The 16,928-nt window shown below is 39.9% G+C and overlaps 1 protein-coding gene across 3 annotated transcripts in view; it reads left to right on the plus strand.

Annotated features, from left to right (window-relative positions):
• The window catches only part of SMYD3 (SET and MYND domain containing 3), a 684,892-nt gene that overhangs the window by 160,681 nt on the left and 507,283 nt on the right, over positions 1-16,928 (plus strand). The window lies entirely within an intron of this gene.

Raw genomic sequence — 16,928 nt, forward strand, 5'->3', positions numbered from 1 at the left:
AGACTGAGCCACCCAGGCGCCCCTTTAGTTCTCTGCTCTTAAAATTGTGCTCTGTGATGCCTGTTGGCCTGTTTCTGTTTCTTTACAATCTTTGATTTATTTTAACTTATTTCCCTTCAATTTAAAAATTAATAGTTGTGTATGGTAAAAAATCATATATACATATATGATATCTCTCTATATACACTAAATACATAGTACACATACATCACACACAAAATATTCACTCCTATCTCCTTGTCCTCCTGATCTCAATCCCAGTGCCCAGAGATAATCACTGTTAAGTTCCTTGTGTGCTTCGCTGCATTTTCTCACGCAAGCACATTCATATATTTATATTCTTTGTTAAAAAAAACCAGATATGGATGACTCTTGTATACCTTCATTCTCCTTTTTGTTTTATCATCTGTCTAGAGGAACTTTTGGTACCATCCCATTGATTCCCTTATATGAATGCACCATGGTCATAATTTCCTCAGTAAGGAATGCTTACATTATTTTCGATATTTGGTGTTGCCAGTAATGGACCAGGCATCTTTTTTGTGCACATTTCTGCTCACTTCCACAAATTAGTTGTAGGATAAGTTCTTCCCAGTTGTATTGATTAGTAAAAGGATATATGATTTTGGATTTTTATTTTTATTATTTTTTTTAACGTTTATTTATTTTTGAGACAGAGAGAGACAGAGCATGAACAGGGGAGGAGCAGAGAGAGAGGGAGACACAGAATCTGAAACAGGCTCCAGGCTCTGAGCTGTCAGCACAGAGCCCGACGCGGGGCTCGAACTCACGGACCGTGAGATCGTGACCTGAGCCGAAGTCGGACGCTTAACTGACCGAGCCACCCAGGCGCCCCAGATTTTGGATTTTTAAAGATAGTGCCAAATTGCCTTCCTAGAGTTTAATTTACAGCAACTGACAGTCTATGAGAATACCGCCGTTCATGGCTTTGAAATTCTTTACAGGATGTATAATTAACATTCAACATAACCTTTTCTTCTAACCTTATGATTAATCATTTTATAAGAAATGTAATTATGCTGTAATGAATTGCATCATAATAAAAAGTCTAATAGGAGGTTTTGTGTCTGAGTCCCTTGCTCTCAACCAGAACGTCTCACACACACGTGAGTGGACACACACACACACACACACACACACGCACCCAGAGTTCCTCTTTTCCTTTTTAAGCCATGCTTAAAGCCATGCTTATCTCAGGAATTTTTGTTCTATCATTCTGATTAGATATAGTTTTCTGTTTCCTATCGTATTCACATTTTTTCCTGGCTTTTGTTGCGTTCTATCGTCAAGGAACACAAAACAAAAAATACAAAAATAGAAGGTTAGAAGTAAAACTTCCTTAATAAAAATAGGGAATGTAAAAACCAGTTGGATTATTTTCACTTCATTTGTAAAGCAAAAATTCTGTCACAGTTAGAAAGCTACCAGATTTATGTAAGATCGTTAGCAATAATAATAACAAAAACCAAAAAAATGAAACAGGGCTGTGCTTTTTTTCTGCAAGATAAATTTTAGATAGACTGTGTTGTAGTGATGTTATCTAGCTTATTCATGTGAAACTGAGCTACGTTTCAGGAAACTTTAAGTTAAGAAGGCTATACTCTATATAGAACTGACGGACTACATGTTACTTGACACAAACCTTCTGATGAACTTCCTTTCTGATCTCAATGACCTAAACATTTACTTTTATTTCCCCTGTTTCTATGAATGTTTTTTTTTTTTCTCTCCAATGCTACTTCCTCCTTTTGTAGTACACTCAAAGAAAAAAATCCATTATCTGATTAGAATGAGTAGAGGGAGTTTGGTGGGTGGGTGTGTCATTTTGATTCATTATAGTGCATGTACTTTTACCACATATATTAGCTGTTTACTGTAGCATCAGTAATAATGTCATCATCAGATATACTGTCGAAAGTAATGGGAAAAGAGCTAGTGAGGTGAAAGATATCATATATAAGCCAGCTAGTGCATGTGCTTGTATGTGTGTGGGGGATGGGGTGTGTGCAGAGGTGGGTGGGAGTCAAAGATTGGCTGGAACGTATGCATTTAAACTGCTCTGTTTAGCTCACCCTTCAGGTACAGAATTAAATGTTGTAATTATTGTGGATTCCTACAAAGCAGCACAAAATTAAACTGACAAACTGAACTAGGAACAGTAATGAACAGGAGGCAGACGCCCTCGGAATGGAAATTGATATGGAGGACGTGAATTTGTAGCATAAAATCTATAATGTATTTACCCTGGAGGGACATAACTTTGCTTCATTAGCTTAGCATTTGATGTGTGGGGCCATGGCGCCCACGAGTTGTCTGAGAGAAGGTATTGAGGCATTCTAAGGTCTCATGTCCCTGGTGCCCATGAGGATGCTTTCAGTGTCATTGATTTTCACGTTTCATCTTTCAACCGAAAAGTGAGGTAACAAGAGTGGATGTTTCCTCCAGCTTCCTTCCCCGTTCCTACTTCCATCTTCCAGAGGTAATCTCTGTATGTTTGTTTTGTGAGTGGAGGATACGCACTAAGCTGTCAGTCTGCACTTTGTCTATAGTGTACACGTATGCATTGACTGCTGTGCTCAGGACTGTTTCTGATCCTGGCCAGAGTATCTTGTCATCAGGGGCCTTGTATTCCTCTGTGTCTGCCGTATTATGATGTGCCATATGATGCAATAGAGGGCTTATCTGTGGGAACCAGTCTTATTCCTATACTGTCATAACCAGAACGTCACAGAGGATTTTGAGGTCAAAGAGGACGAGCGGGCTAAGTTTTCTTTTAAAAAAGCATGCTCAAAATTTGTAATATTGTTAAAAAGTACACCAATTTCAAGTAAATCCACCAATTATTATTTTACCTCTGCCGGATTTAATTTGATTCATAGATGTACATTTCTAATTGAAATAATTGCTGAATAAAATAAGCAGGGATACTGTATCAGACTGCAGTTTATATACTTTTAAAAGTACTATATTAGCAGAGAGAGGCTCTATTTTATGTTAATAATTATAGACCTGTTTAACAATGTTAATCTTATTTGTGGGTTTACATTTTATGCTTAGTTACAGCATGATTTGATTCATTTTTGATGAATCTCACGTTAGTCAACATTTAACAGCGTGATTTAAAAATTTTTTTTGAATGTTTTACTTATTTTTGAGAGAGAGGGAGAGAGACAGAGTATGAGCAGGGGAGGGGCGGAGAGAGAGGGAGACACAGAATCCATGAAGCAGGCTCCAGGCTCTGAGCCGTCAGCACAGAGACCGACATAAGGCTCGAACCCATGAACCATGAGATCATGACCTGCGCCGAAGTCAGATGCTTAGCTGACTGAGCCACCCAGGCACCCCTTAACAGGGTGATTTAATAAGTTGGAGTCTAGAATATTACACTCACTACTGGTAATAATGAAGAAAGCCAAGCCCTTAGTTTATTTCACAAATAGTTCTGTGCCAGGCTTCAGACTGATAGGACATGGACTGAGTGTTCTAGAGAAGTTGGCTTCATATCTAATTGTAAATAAAAAGAGAAAACTCTATAAGGTTGAAATTATTTGTTCTTATTTAAGTTTTTGACTTCTACAAATGTCTGGGGCCCTAAGCTGGTCTTTGCTCACTTTTCGTTGACTTGCTGGGTGATCCCATCCCCTTCCGCGATGTCAGTCGGGGTACGTCTACTTTGATGGTGCACCCATATCTCAAATGCCCTATAGCTGGACCTGAGTGCACTTTCTTCGCTCAAACCTGCTTTTCTAGCCTCAGTGAGTTATTTCACCAAGCACCCAGCAGGCTGAGCGTTCAGGGTGTCACTGTCTTTGGCTCATATCCTTTCTTGGCCCCATGCCCAGTTAATCACCCTGTCCTGCTGATTTTACCACCTGAAGATCTAACTTGGCTCGCTTCTCTCTAGCTTCTCTACTACCACTTGTGTGCATGTCACTGTCAGCTCCCTCCTAAGTTGATTGCAGCCTCTGTGCTCCTGCCAGCTCTTTTTCTGTTTTCCACCCCGGAGCCAGAGTGACTGTTTTATTTCAGAGCGTAAGCATGATCTGTCACCCACCAGCAGAAAGCCCTGGCTGCTCCTCAGGATGAAATTCAACTTTGTGGACTTGGCTACGCTTTTACTTCTGGGCCTTTGGCTCTATGAGTCCTTGGGCTTGGACCCAGACCTGCCCCCTATCTGCTGAACTCCTAGTACTTATCCTTTATGACCCAGGTTAAATGTCACTCCCTTCTTTCCTAAACTCCCGAGACCAGTTTGTGTCTCTCCTTTTTCACACAGAAATTATCTTAATTATTGGTTTAATTGCCTGTTTCTGCAGTTAGAAGGCCAGGTTCACTGTGGGGTGGGGGTGCTCCCTGCATTGTACTCTGCTGTACACGGAGTGTAAGTGGTCGAGCGAATGAATGAATACATTCATGAGTGATACTTGTTGGTTCAAATTAGATTTTAAAACGTTACGTTATCTTTAATCTGTCCATAGTAATATCTCTTTACTTTCTTAGTTGTGATACAGTTGACGTATAACATTGTGTTAGTTGTAGGTGTACAATGTAATGAGGTGATCTATGTGTCTATTGTGAAGTGAACATCACAGTAAGTTTAGTTCACACCTATCGTCATACATAATTATAATCTTTTTTATTGTGATGAGAACTTTTAAGATTTACCATCTTATCAAGTTTTAAATATACAATGCAGTAATTATTAGCTGTAGTCATCACCCTGTATACTACGTGTTTGTACATTTTGACCACTTGCACTCATTTCCGTTACCCTGCACTCCCTGCCTCTGGCAACCACCTATCTGTTCTCTGTATCTGAGTTTGGTTCTTTTTAGATTCTACATATAAGTGAGATGGGGAAATACTTCTTGAGCCATCTATGTAGGCATTATTGATTCACCTCCTGCTCTGGTAGGTGAGGGAATTTAGCTCACCTACATCAGCACCTACTTCCTCTCCCTCTTCTTACATAATTGTCTGAGAACCTTCCATTCATCCAAAGTTTATCCAGTAGATACTTATTGAGTAGCTACTAGCTAGTCATTCTGGGTGTTGGGGTGGTGGGCAATTAGCAGTGACAAGTAAACATGATCCTGGCTTTCATAAAGTTCATATTATAGAGCGAGGAGACGAGAATACCAAATACCCACAATTAGATGAGTGAATATGATTTGGGTGAGTCCGAGCTCCCCTTTGAATAGGTAATTACAGAAGGACTTCCTGTAGAGGTGGCATTTGACCTGGGGTCTAATTGACAACAAAAGTAGCCAGCCATGGAAAGATCTAGAACAGATTTTTTTTTACATAAAAGGAACAGCAGATGTAAAGGAACTGAAGGAGGAACAAACTTCTCATGTTAGAGGAATAAAAAGGAGTTGGATAATGGTGGATAGACTTTGCGTCTGTCCAAACCCATAGAATGTACAACATCAAGTGTGACCTTGATGTTCACTATGGACTTTGAGTGATAATGATGTGTCACTGTAGGTTCATCAGTTGTAACAAATGCGCCATCTGGTGAGGATGTTGATAATATGTGTGGTGGTAGGAAGTGAATGGGCAGCCTCTGTACTGTCCTCTCAGTTTTGCTGTGAGCCTGAAACTGCTCTAAAAAAATTAAATCTTAAAAAAATACAGAAAAGAAAAGCAGCTGGATGTGAGGCTAGTGAGTTAAGATTTGAAGGACTTGATTATGGTTTTACCTATTGATTTCCTTAGCAAATACTAGTGTCAACACCAGAGTCAGTCCATCTTCCTTCCTTCCTTCCTTCCTTCCTTCCTTCCTTCCTTCCTTCCTTCTATCTTTGTTTATTTTGAGAGAGAGAGAGAGAGAGAGAGAGAGCGAGCGCATGTGAGTGTGAATGGGGGAGGGGCAGAGAGAGAGGGAGAGAGATAATCCCAAGCAGGCTCTTGTCAGCTCAGAGCCTGACACAGGGCTTGATTTCAGGAACCAAGAGATCATGACCTGAGCCAAAATCAAGAGTCAGATGCTTAACTGACTGAGCCTCTGGGGACCCCAACATCAGGACTTTCCTTCCTTCCTTCCTTCCTTCCTTCCTTCCTTCCTTCCTTCCTTCTCTCCTCTTTTCTCTTTTCTTTTCTTTTCTTTTCTTCCTATCTATCTTTGTCTTTCTCTCTTTGATGTTTATTTATTTTGAGGGGGGAGAGAGAGAGAGCGAGTGAGCGCAGGTATGAGTGGGGGAGAGGCAGAGAGAGGAAGAGAGAGATTCCCAGGCAGGTTCTGTGCTATCAGCACAGAGCCCGATGTGCTCTGTCCCACGAACTGTGAGATTATGACCTGAGCCGAAATCAAGAGTTAGATACTTAACTGACTGAGCCACCCAGGCCTCAACACCAGGACTTTTCTAGGCTCTGGTACAATAGTATTAAAAAAGACACGGAAAGCCCTTGCCCAGTGAAGCTTACATTTTCCAGGTGAGACGTATAATAAGTTAATAAAGCAATATATAATATTATCTTTATATTATAAAATAAAGAAGGTAAGAGAAAATGATAGCGATTGGGAGACTGTTTTGTGTGTGTGTATGTGTGTACACATACATATATACATATAGTGTAAACATATCTATACATCAAATAGATTTTGAGAGAGAGAGAGATATATACCTATACAGTTTATAAGGAGATCTGTCTATTTGTCTGCCTGCCGATCTATAATCTGTCTATCCATCTGTCGATCTAAAACCTGTCAGGAGTGGCATTTGAGTCAAGTCCTGAAAGAAGTAATCAGGACATGCCAAGATTAGGAGAGAGTTTCAGGCTGGATGCACATCAAATGTAAAAGCAGGAGTGAATATGCTGTGTTCAGGGAAGGACAAGAAGACCAGAGGTTGGACCAGAGGAGGCGACACAGAGAGTTGTAGGAGATAAGACTGGAGAGATGAGAGGTTCCAGGTTATGATAAGTCCTTTATATGCTATGGTTAAAAAATACACATTTTGTTCTGTATGTGATGGGCTGCTACTGTAGGGTTCTAAGGGGGGGAAGGAGGATCAATATTATGGTGTGACTAAGATTTTAAAGGAAACTTTCTGACTGCTGTGGGGATAGGTTATAGGGTAAAGGTAGGGAATGGAAAAACTGTCAGTAGGTTATTACAGTAGTCTGGTCACCGTATGATGGTGGCTAGGACTGTAGTAATGGCAGCAAAGAGGATCAGTCAGATTTGGGGTATCTTTTGAAGGAAGCACTGACTGAATTTGCTCATGCATGCATGCAGTCATTCATTCATTCATTCATTCAAATTGAGAACTCAGTATATGCAAGGCACTGATCTAGTCAAAAGCTTGGATGGTTTCAGGTAGAGTGGTAGCAGTGAGGTGGTAATGATTGGATTTGAGACATATTTTGAAGGTGTAGGTGAAAGTTTGCCAATAGGTTCGATGTCAGAAGTGAGGCAGAAAGAATAGTAACAGGTGACTTCTAAGTTTCCAGCCTGAGCAACTTCGGATGAATGGTGGTGCTGTTTTGTGACTTACGGAAATCTGAGGGAAGAGCTGGTTCAGAGAGAAGTCTAGCCTACAGGTTTTGAGTTTGTGCCTGTTGAACACACGTGGAGATGTTGAATAGGCAGCTGGTATGCTTGTGTGGCGCTCAGAGGAGGGGCTGAAAACAATAGAACGGGAATGAATATAGGATAGAGAGGGAGAGAAGAATCAAGAAAGACTCCTTGGTTTTTGGCTTTAGTAACTGGTGAGATGATGACCCCATTTATGACATGGGGAAGACTGTATAAGAGACTCAGGTGGGGAAAATCTGCTTCGGCCATGTTGGTTTGGGATTAACTGTTATAATCTGTTAGGCTCAATTTCCCCTTCTTGCATTTATAACTTTAAACAATATGGGCAAGCCTTTATTTATGTTTAATCAAGTATAGTAGTGTCCCCTTATCTGTGGTTTCCCTTTCTATATTTCAGCCGCAGCTCAGAAATACTAAATGGAAACTTCCAGAGGTAAACAGGTCATCAGTTTTAAACTGCATACTGTTCTGAGTGGTGTGGTGAAATCTCACGCTGTCCCAGCTGTTTTACTCCGTCCCACGTGGGACGTGAATCATCTCTTTGTCCAGCGGGTTCACATTGTCTACACTACCTGCCTGTTGGTCACATATAGAGGGTTTGGTGCCATCCACAGTTTCAGGCATCCACTGGAGTCTTGTAATGATCCCGCCTGGGTAAGGGGGATTTACTGTATAGATAGTATCTCTCGATTCCCTACTTTCAGAGGTTAAGATATTAGTATTCCCACTCATCCCTCTGTCTCTTACCGTTCTGTGTCCAATAACTTGCCACCTATACCTTCACTTTTGTCAAGACTAATATTTATATTCTGTTCTGGGACACAAAATTAAGTCCTATCTATTAATTGATTCTAAAAGTTCAAAATCCATAAGCACTTACAATAAGTGATTTTGAAAATACCACTGTATAGATTCATATTCAGTGAAGTTTCATTCAAAGACCCACAGATTGATAATCTGACTGAAATTATATGGAAATGCAGAACACTTAAACTGAGTCCTTTATGTAAAAGGAGAGCAAAGTTGGAGGATTTAGACCACCTGACTTGGAGACGTAATCTAAAGCCACAGTTATGAAGAGAATATAGTACTAGCATTAGGATTGATGTATAGAGCAATGAATAGAGTCCAGAAATAGACGCCGTTCTGTTTTCTTTCATCTGATAGTCAGGTGCAGTCACAAGATGGAAAGCAGAAGCTCAGGAAAACGAAGTTTCTTATACTCCTAGGCCCTAGAACAGGAGGCATGGATTGCCATACAGGGCCACATGTAGAACCCTCACAGTAGTCAGAGGGAAGGTGGGAGCAGGGGGAAGCTGAGGCTGGAGCCTTTATTAGGCTTTCTGTGGGAAAGGCAAAGCAGAGCAGGCCAAACCAGTTAGGACTGCCTAGTTTGTATAATTCCTGAGGGTTTTGGATTATAGGCATGGTCTCTAGTTGCCTGGTACTTGGGTCTAGTTACTCTAGGACTTTAGCAGAGAGCCAAGGTAGGGCTCTGGATTGGTTAGTTTGCATGTTATAGGCACACCCCCTGCTGAGCTCTTTGCTTTTCTAGGAATTTGCTAAGGAGTTGTGTCCATAACTTATTTAAAATGTTCACCACTTGGGGCTCCTGGGTGGCTCAGTTGGTTAAGTGTCCGATTTCGGCTCAGGTCACGATCTTGCGGTTGATTGGTTCGAGCCCCACGTTGTGCTCTGTGCTGACAGCTCGGAGCCTGGAGCCTAGAGCCTATTTCAGATTCTGTCTCCCTCTGTCTGTGTCCCCTGCTCGTGCTCTGTCTCTCAAAAGTAAAGAAATGTTAAAAAAAAAAAAAAAAGTTTCTGACTCTTGACTTTGGCTCAGGTCATGATCTCGTGGTTTGTAAGTTTGAGCCCATGTGGGGCTCCGTGGTGAGCGTGGAAACTGCTTGGGATTCTTTCTCTCCCTCTCTTGCTGCGCCTCTCTCCCACCCATGTGCACTCTCTCTTTCTCTCAAATAAATAAATAAACAGTAAAAAAAAAAGAAAATGCAACTTAGTAAGATAGCACAGTAAAATGGGTTTGATTTGAATGGGTTTGAACTTCAGTAAGATATACAGCAAAGAATACTCAACATCATTAGTCATCAGAAAAATGAAAGTTAAAACCCCATTGGGATACCTTTACATACCCATTAGACTAAAATGCAGAATGCTGACTACACCGAGTGCAGACCGGGTTGTGGATACCTCATAGTCCGCTGGTGGGAGTGTAAATATAGAACTGCTTTGGGAAAGTTTGGTAGTTTCTAAAAATGTTAAGTGTACACTCACCACATAAACCTGCAGCTCTGCTCCTAGGTGGAACATGCACACACATGCACACACACACACACATGCGTGCACACACACACACACACACACGCACACACACACACACTGCATATACACACAACTAGCCGTAAGAAAGAACCAACTACTGCTACCTGAGGCAACATGAGTGAATCTCAGAAACATTACATGGAGGGAATAAAGCCAGACCGAAGGATGTAGTGCTGTTCTGGAGTTGGCACAGCTCGTGTATAATGATGGCGACCAGGTCACCGCTTACTCGGGTTGGAGGGCTCGGATGGAAAGGGAGACAAAGGAACTTTGGGGGGTAATGACAGTCTCTGTCTTAACTTTGGTGTTGTTACAAGGATGTGTGTATATGTCAGAACTCATCAAGCTACACTCTTGAAATTGGTACATTTTATTGTAAATTAGTGCTCCATAAATTGTTTTAAAAATACCACTTACCGCAGAGCCTTGAAGTGTGCCGAGGTATCATTTCCTCCTCTGTAATAAGGGCTCACAGCCTTTACGCCACTTGAAGAATCAGGTGGCTGCGGAGGCGGCCGTCGTAGGAGGGTGAGTGTGGGGCGGGAAGACCCAGTAGAAGTTCTGATCTCTGCATCAGAAACAGGAGCGTCAGATGCAGCTAGATTCTCGACTCTGACCCTCCTGTGCTTCCTCACAGTCATTCCAATAGCAAGGAGGTATTTTGACACTGTTTGGTATAAGACTTTTGGGTAAGTCTCTCTTTTTCGGCTACTTTCAATCCCCTTCTGTGCCTGACATTTACTCTTGCTGCCGGGTCCCAGCTGGAGTTCTCCCTGGCAGGTGGCTGCCTTCTCTGAAAAGACTCGGAAGGTAACTGCCCTTTGAGGCGGCCTCCGCTGCCCTGTTTCTGCAGCCTGTCTTACCCCTGGTTTCTGACTTGTAGAAAGGACGTTAAACTCCTCATTCGTTGATGGCTCTTCTAATCCACTTTGGGAGTTAAAAACCTGATGCTTACTTGGGCTGGGGAGACAAAATATATGTGCTCCATTGCCGTGTTCAGCTAGAACACAGTGCTGACGTTCGGATTAGCGTGGAAGTTCCTTTCACAGAAGATTGGAAGTGTGTAGAGGTGAGTGAATTATTTTGCCTTTCTAGATAAAATATGTCACGTAGGCCATTCCATCCTGATCTGACCTCTCACTAAATCAGAGGTTGGCAGACTTTTTATTTTGTAGTGGTCCAGGTGATAAATATTTTAGGCTTTGTGGGCCGTAGATTTCTTGTCATAACTATTCAACTCTGCCGTCATAGTGTGAAATGAGGGAGTATAAACTGTGAATGTGGCTGTGTTTCAGTAAAACTTTACAAAAGCAGGTGGCAGAATGGATTTGACCTGAATTCTGCACTAGATGATGGCTGACTGACTTTGGGGCACTAATATTATTAACTGTTCCTCAGTTAATCAGGAAACTGTAATTTCCATTTTCCCGAGAAATAATACTTGTTGTTTCTTTTGTCAGCTTGATGCCCTACGACCATTCTCCTACCCTACTCCATCTTTATATTTGGCCCTATCTAATTTGATTAAGCCTAGTGGGAAGGTCTAGATTTGATATAGCACTCAGTAAGCTTTTAAGGTGATAAGTCTAACGTCTATCACTAGGTCTCTCTTGTGCTGTAAGGAGATTTTATGCAAGATTTTAATCAATACCTGTCAGTCAGCTGTAGCTTGTTAGACACCTGGCTTAGCTTTCTGGTTTTCCTTTTCCAGAATCCAGCTTTGATCTTCATGTATCTATCAACCTGCAGTTCAATACTAGACTACTTTTGAGGCATGAAGATAGAGATATTGTTTATTTGCTATTAAATGGTCTGTAAGTGATTGGAAAACCGTTGGGTCTCTTTTCCTTCCTGCAAGTTGCAGGGCAACTCAAGTATTCTCTAAGTTTTGCTTATAGGAAATCTCTGTAAATATTGATTGTGAGTGGAATGAATCATGAAAATGTGGTAAAAAAATTGTAACAATCTTCCACGCCAGAAGGTGTTCAATTATTAATGACAAACACGTTTGTTGAATAAATGGCTGAAAAGAATTCTCTTTTTGTACATTTTAAGCCAATTTCTTCATCCTTTAATGATCTAAAATTTGAGGAAAATACTCTCTAAATGATCTAAAATTTGAGGAAAATTTTCAGCTCTATGTAAGCCTTATGTGGACAGGCTTCAGACCTATTTTGACATAATTCATAATTCAGATTATATGTTCCTGTGATTTTACAGAATCATAGATTTTTATAATTGAGAGGCTGCCTTAGACATTATTGAATCCAGTCCTCTTACAAAATGAATGTCTGGGGAGCCCCGGTCATGAATTAGATGTGTTTTACTGAAACCAGTCTCGATATGCATTGTAATACTCTATCCCACACAATAATAAACTGCCCTAAGATGAGTATTTACTGTAATCAAAACCCAGTGTTTAACAGTATTTTTTTAAAGTTTATTTTTTATTTATTTTTGAGAGAAAGCTGGCGAGTGTGAGTGGGGGAAGGGAGAGGGGCAGAGAGAGAGGGAGAGAGAAGATCCCAAGCAAGCTCTGTGCCATTAGCACGGATGTGGGGCTTGAACCCATGAACCATGAGATCATGACCTGAACCAAAAACGGAAGTCAGACACTTAGCTGACGGAGCCACCCATTTGTCCCCAATGTTTAGTGGCATTTAAATGGGTTATTGAGCTGTAGTGATCATATCCAAGGAGGGGAGGGGAATGTCATAGTAGTGCAAAGGCTATTTTGTGTAAGAAAGTTGAAATAAACTGATTTTCTCTTTCCGTTTTAACATCTCATCAATTCTCTTCTTTAGTAATCAGGACCATGTGAGACTGGCCAGAGAAAGAGTTGTTAGGATTTACTGTCCTTTCTTCCTTTTAGATGGCATTAATTTCAAATGATCAATGATAAGTATATAGTAACTTATATCTTCTCTAAATGGTACTGGCTTTAGAAGAAATCATCAGATGTCTGTCATCTGGTAAATGCAAGATGTACCTAATTGGTAGTACACTTACTTTAAAAAAATGGATGTGAATGAAGATAAACTGATAAAACAGTTTACTGAGTAAGTCTTTGCATTACAAATGGTTTCATTGAAGCGTGTTTTTTTTTTTTAGCATTTAAAAATTAATACATTTAAGCTATTCTTTGAGTTACAAGCAGATTTTCAAAAATATTTAAAAGAGTTTATTGAACAGTAATTTTGCTCTCTCTTTCATATAAAAATGCTTCTCCCTGAATCACAGTTACCAGACATAAGAAAGATAATGATATCCGCTATTGTTTGTAAATATAGTAACATGATATTTGTAGAAAATTCAAACAATATTGGGACAGCATAAGGAAAAAGGCAAAAATAGCTTTTTCTTTTAGGAAAAGCTGAAAAATTATTATGATTCAGTTTAAAAAAAAATGTTCATTTATTTTGAGAGAGAGACAAAGAGAGAGTGTGTGTGCATGAGCAGGGGAGGGGGCAGATAGAGTCCCGAGCAGGCTCCATGCTTTCAGCTCTGTCAGCGCAGAGCCTGATGCTGGTCGATACCCTTAACTGTGAGATCATGACCTGAGCCGAAATCAAGAGTCTGACGCTTAACCGACTGAGCCACCCAGGCACCCCGCCAGTTTTTCAGTTTTTTAAATAAATGTATGATGAGCATTCTTACACTTATTTCTGTACACCAATTAGATTTGTTAGGATTAAGTGTATTGTAAATATTATTCGTATACCAACAATATGCACATTAAGATTTTTGGTGTTCATTACCATACACCTATGAGAAAGATTAGAGAACCTTACAGTTCTACTGATAAGGCTGGAGTGATCTAGACCGTAGACCCTAGACTCTTCCAAATGCTGTTAGTTTCATTCATAGTTGCTACACTAATGGACCACCTGTATTACCTTCTTTCTGTTAGCATGCCTTTGATCCCTGGTGTGGTTTGTCTTTTTTGTTTATTTTTTCTTTCCTTTTTAGGCATGAATTTCCTATTCATGTCCTAGGCCGGCTTGCCTGTCTTTCTTTCTTTCTTTCTTTCTTTCTTTCTTTCTTTCTTTCTTTCTCTCTCTCTCTCTCTCCCTTCCTTCCTTCCTTCCTTCCTTCCTTCCTTCCTTCCTTCTTCCTTCCTTCCTCTTTCCTTCCTTCCTTCCTTCCTTCCTTCCTTCCTTAATTGAAATATTCATCCTTTCTTTAGTTATTTTGTTAGGACCTCCTTTTATTTTAGAGACATTTAACACTGTCTTTCTTATACATTGTAGACTTTGTTTTCTTGGTTTGGCCTTTATCTTTCAACCTTGCTTGTGGTATTAGGTTTGTTCTTTCTGATGTACAAAAGTTACTTATTTTTAATGTAGTTTAATATGTACTTCTTTTCCTTTTTGGGTTTTATGTCCTGCTTAGAAACACTTTCCCTACGTCAGTATTATAAAATGTTCATTCTTATAGGACTGTATAATAGTTTAATAAGTATAGAAAAGTACTTTTTTGTTTCTTCTATTAGTATATACAGTAGCCTTTTTAATTTAGTCTAGATCGGTGGTTTTTTCAAACTTAGCTACATATGGAATCACCCTCAGTGAATAAAAAGAATTCAGACACCTGATCCTGTCTCGTTACTACTGTCAGAATCCCTGAGGTTGTCCCAGGCTGTGTGTTTAAATAAATATTTTTATGTCTGTGTGTGCTGTGTAGCATTGTTCTAGTTCTACAGTTTTGAGCTCTCATAGACCTAACTCTAGCTTTTTATAATAATACTTTTGGTCCTCTGTAGTATCTTGAAATGAAATTCTGTAGTAAATACAATCTACCTAGTTACATATTTTTAAAATTCAATATCAATGTAATTCCATAACTTGAATGTAAAGGAGAAGGAAAATGATGATAACTTACAATAAACTAATATATTTTATATTATATAATGCGTGCTCTCTCTCTGTATACACACACACATACACACATACACACATACATGCTTAGGCATGACTGGACTGGAAGACATAATTAAGAAGTCATATACTTGCGTTTGTACAGTCACCTTGGAAAGGGAAGTACAAAATTCAGGATCAGAAAGTGTGTGTTATTGCTAACTCCAAATACCACCGGTGGTGTTGCCTTCAGTGATATGCTTTTATAAAATATTAAATAGCTTTCACTAAAGTTCCTAAAATGCAATCTTTCCTTGATTTACCTAGAAAATTCAGTGCTATCAAGGCTGTGTAAAAACAAGCTCTTCGTTTTTTTATGTGAAACAAGGCTTAGTTCCAGGCTTGGATGATTACAAACAAGTTTTTCCCCTCTGTAGAATGTTTTATTGGACTTTTAATCTTTTTTTTTTGTACATTTATTTATTTTTGAGAAACAGAGTGAGACAAAGCATGAATGGGGGAAGGGCAGAGAGAGAAGGAGACACAATCTGAAGCAGGCTCCAGGCTCTGAGCAAGCGGTCAGCACGGAGCCTGATGCGGGGCTCGAACCCACGAACTGTGAGATCATGACCTGAGCCGAAGTCAGACACTCAACGGACAGAGCCACCCAGGCACCCCTGTTGGACTTTTAAAATTCATCTTGGTTTTGGAACGATTCTTCATCGTGTGGAATTATCCTGTACAGGGTGCCCGACGCCTCTGGTTCCTGGCCACTAAGTGCCCATGGTTTTCTCCCCAAGCATCCTAACAAATAAAATCACCTCCATAAATTTCCCAAACAACCCTCAACATTAGGGTTACCCCCATTTGGGGCTACTGGTTTGTTCGTTTGCTTGTTTATTTATTTATTTGAAAGAGAGGGAGAGAGAGAGGGAGGGAGGGGGAGAGAGAGAGAGAGAGAGAGAGAGAAAGAAAACGCATGTGCAGGGTAGGGGCGGGAGGGGGAGGAGGGAGAATCTTAAGCAGGCTCCTTGCTCAGTATGGAGCCGAATGCAGAACTCGATCCTAGGAACCTGGGATCATGACCTGAGCTGAAATCAAGAGTTGGACTCTCAAATGACTGAGCCCCCCCAGGCACCCTGGGAGCTACTGGTTTAGTTTATGTTCTGTATCAATATAAATACTACCAAACATGAAAATGTAGAGATTCTGAAGTTGTTTTTTGAGTCATTCATTTACCAATACATGGAATTGAGTCATAGATGTCTTCATTTCCTTTTTTTTCATCTCAGACTCTTTTTTTCCCATTGTCTTTGTGTCTTAATGCAATATTTAAATTTCCTTTGTCTTTCATGCTAATTTGTGCCTATTGTACATTATTGTTAGTTTTCAACTATGAGAACAGAAAACATTACAGCCAGTATTGTGAACAAAATCTTAATTACATCCTGCATTTCAGTAATGGAAAAAAGTAGGAAAAAGTAAATCAAGAAGGTTGTCTTTGAGAAAATTGGCAGATAGATTATGAGCTGTTGAGGTCTAGATCAAGGTTATAGTTTGTAGAGTGAAGATAATGCCTAATGTTTTTGTAAGATTGTAGAGTTTTGCTTCAAAGTCAAATGCAGTTCCTTACAAGATTGCTTTCTTAGCCTTTTCTGTGGTTTGCCTCTGATAGTGAGCCTCATAGTAAGATATGATGGTGAAGCTGAACAATAAATCCTAATAATTAACATTTTAGAAACATGGTTTTAATATCATGGTAAGATAGGAAGTAGACTGTAAAGTTGACACTGTGCTTTAGACCAGTTTTAAGTGGTATGATTGCTTTCTGTGTTTATTATATAGATTTGATTTGGCTTTTAGATGAAAAGAATGAATATCTTTTTGCTGAAGAAATGGGGAGATACATATGTTCTCTGGTGTTTTCACCTGCAGCAATTTAGGAATAGCCTTAAGAAACATACTGTTTAGTTTCTAATTACTGTTAAGAAATAAGAACTCAATATTAATTATGCTAAAGACCTAAAGTTGTTTTGAGAAGAATTCTCCAAAATTTGGATGTTTATTTCTAAATAATGTCGCCTAACAGATCAACTGGTTTGTTACCTAGGGGTACATTTTGTAGCTACTTCACTCTGGTTGAGCTGTCAGGAGACTGAGCTGCTCCAAAC

The sequence above is a fragment of the Panthera onca genome, chromosome F1 (genome assembly GCF_046562875.1).
Source record: "Panthera onca isolate mPanOnc1 chromosome F1, mPanOnc1 haplotype 2, whole genome shotgun sequence".
NCBI classification, from domain to species: domain Eukaryota; kingdom Metazoa; phylum Chordata; class Mammalia; order Carnivora; family Felidae; genus Panthera; species Panthera onca.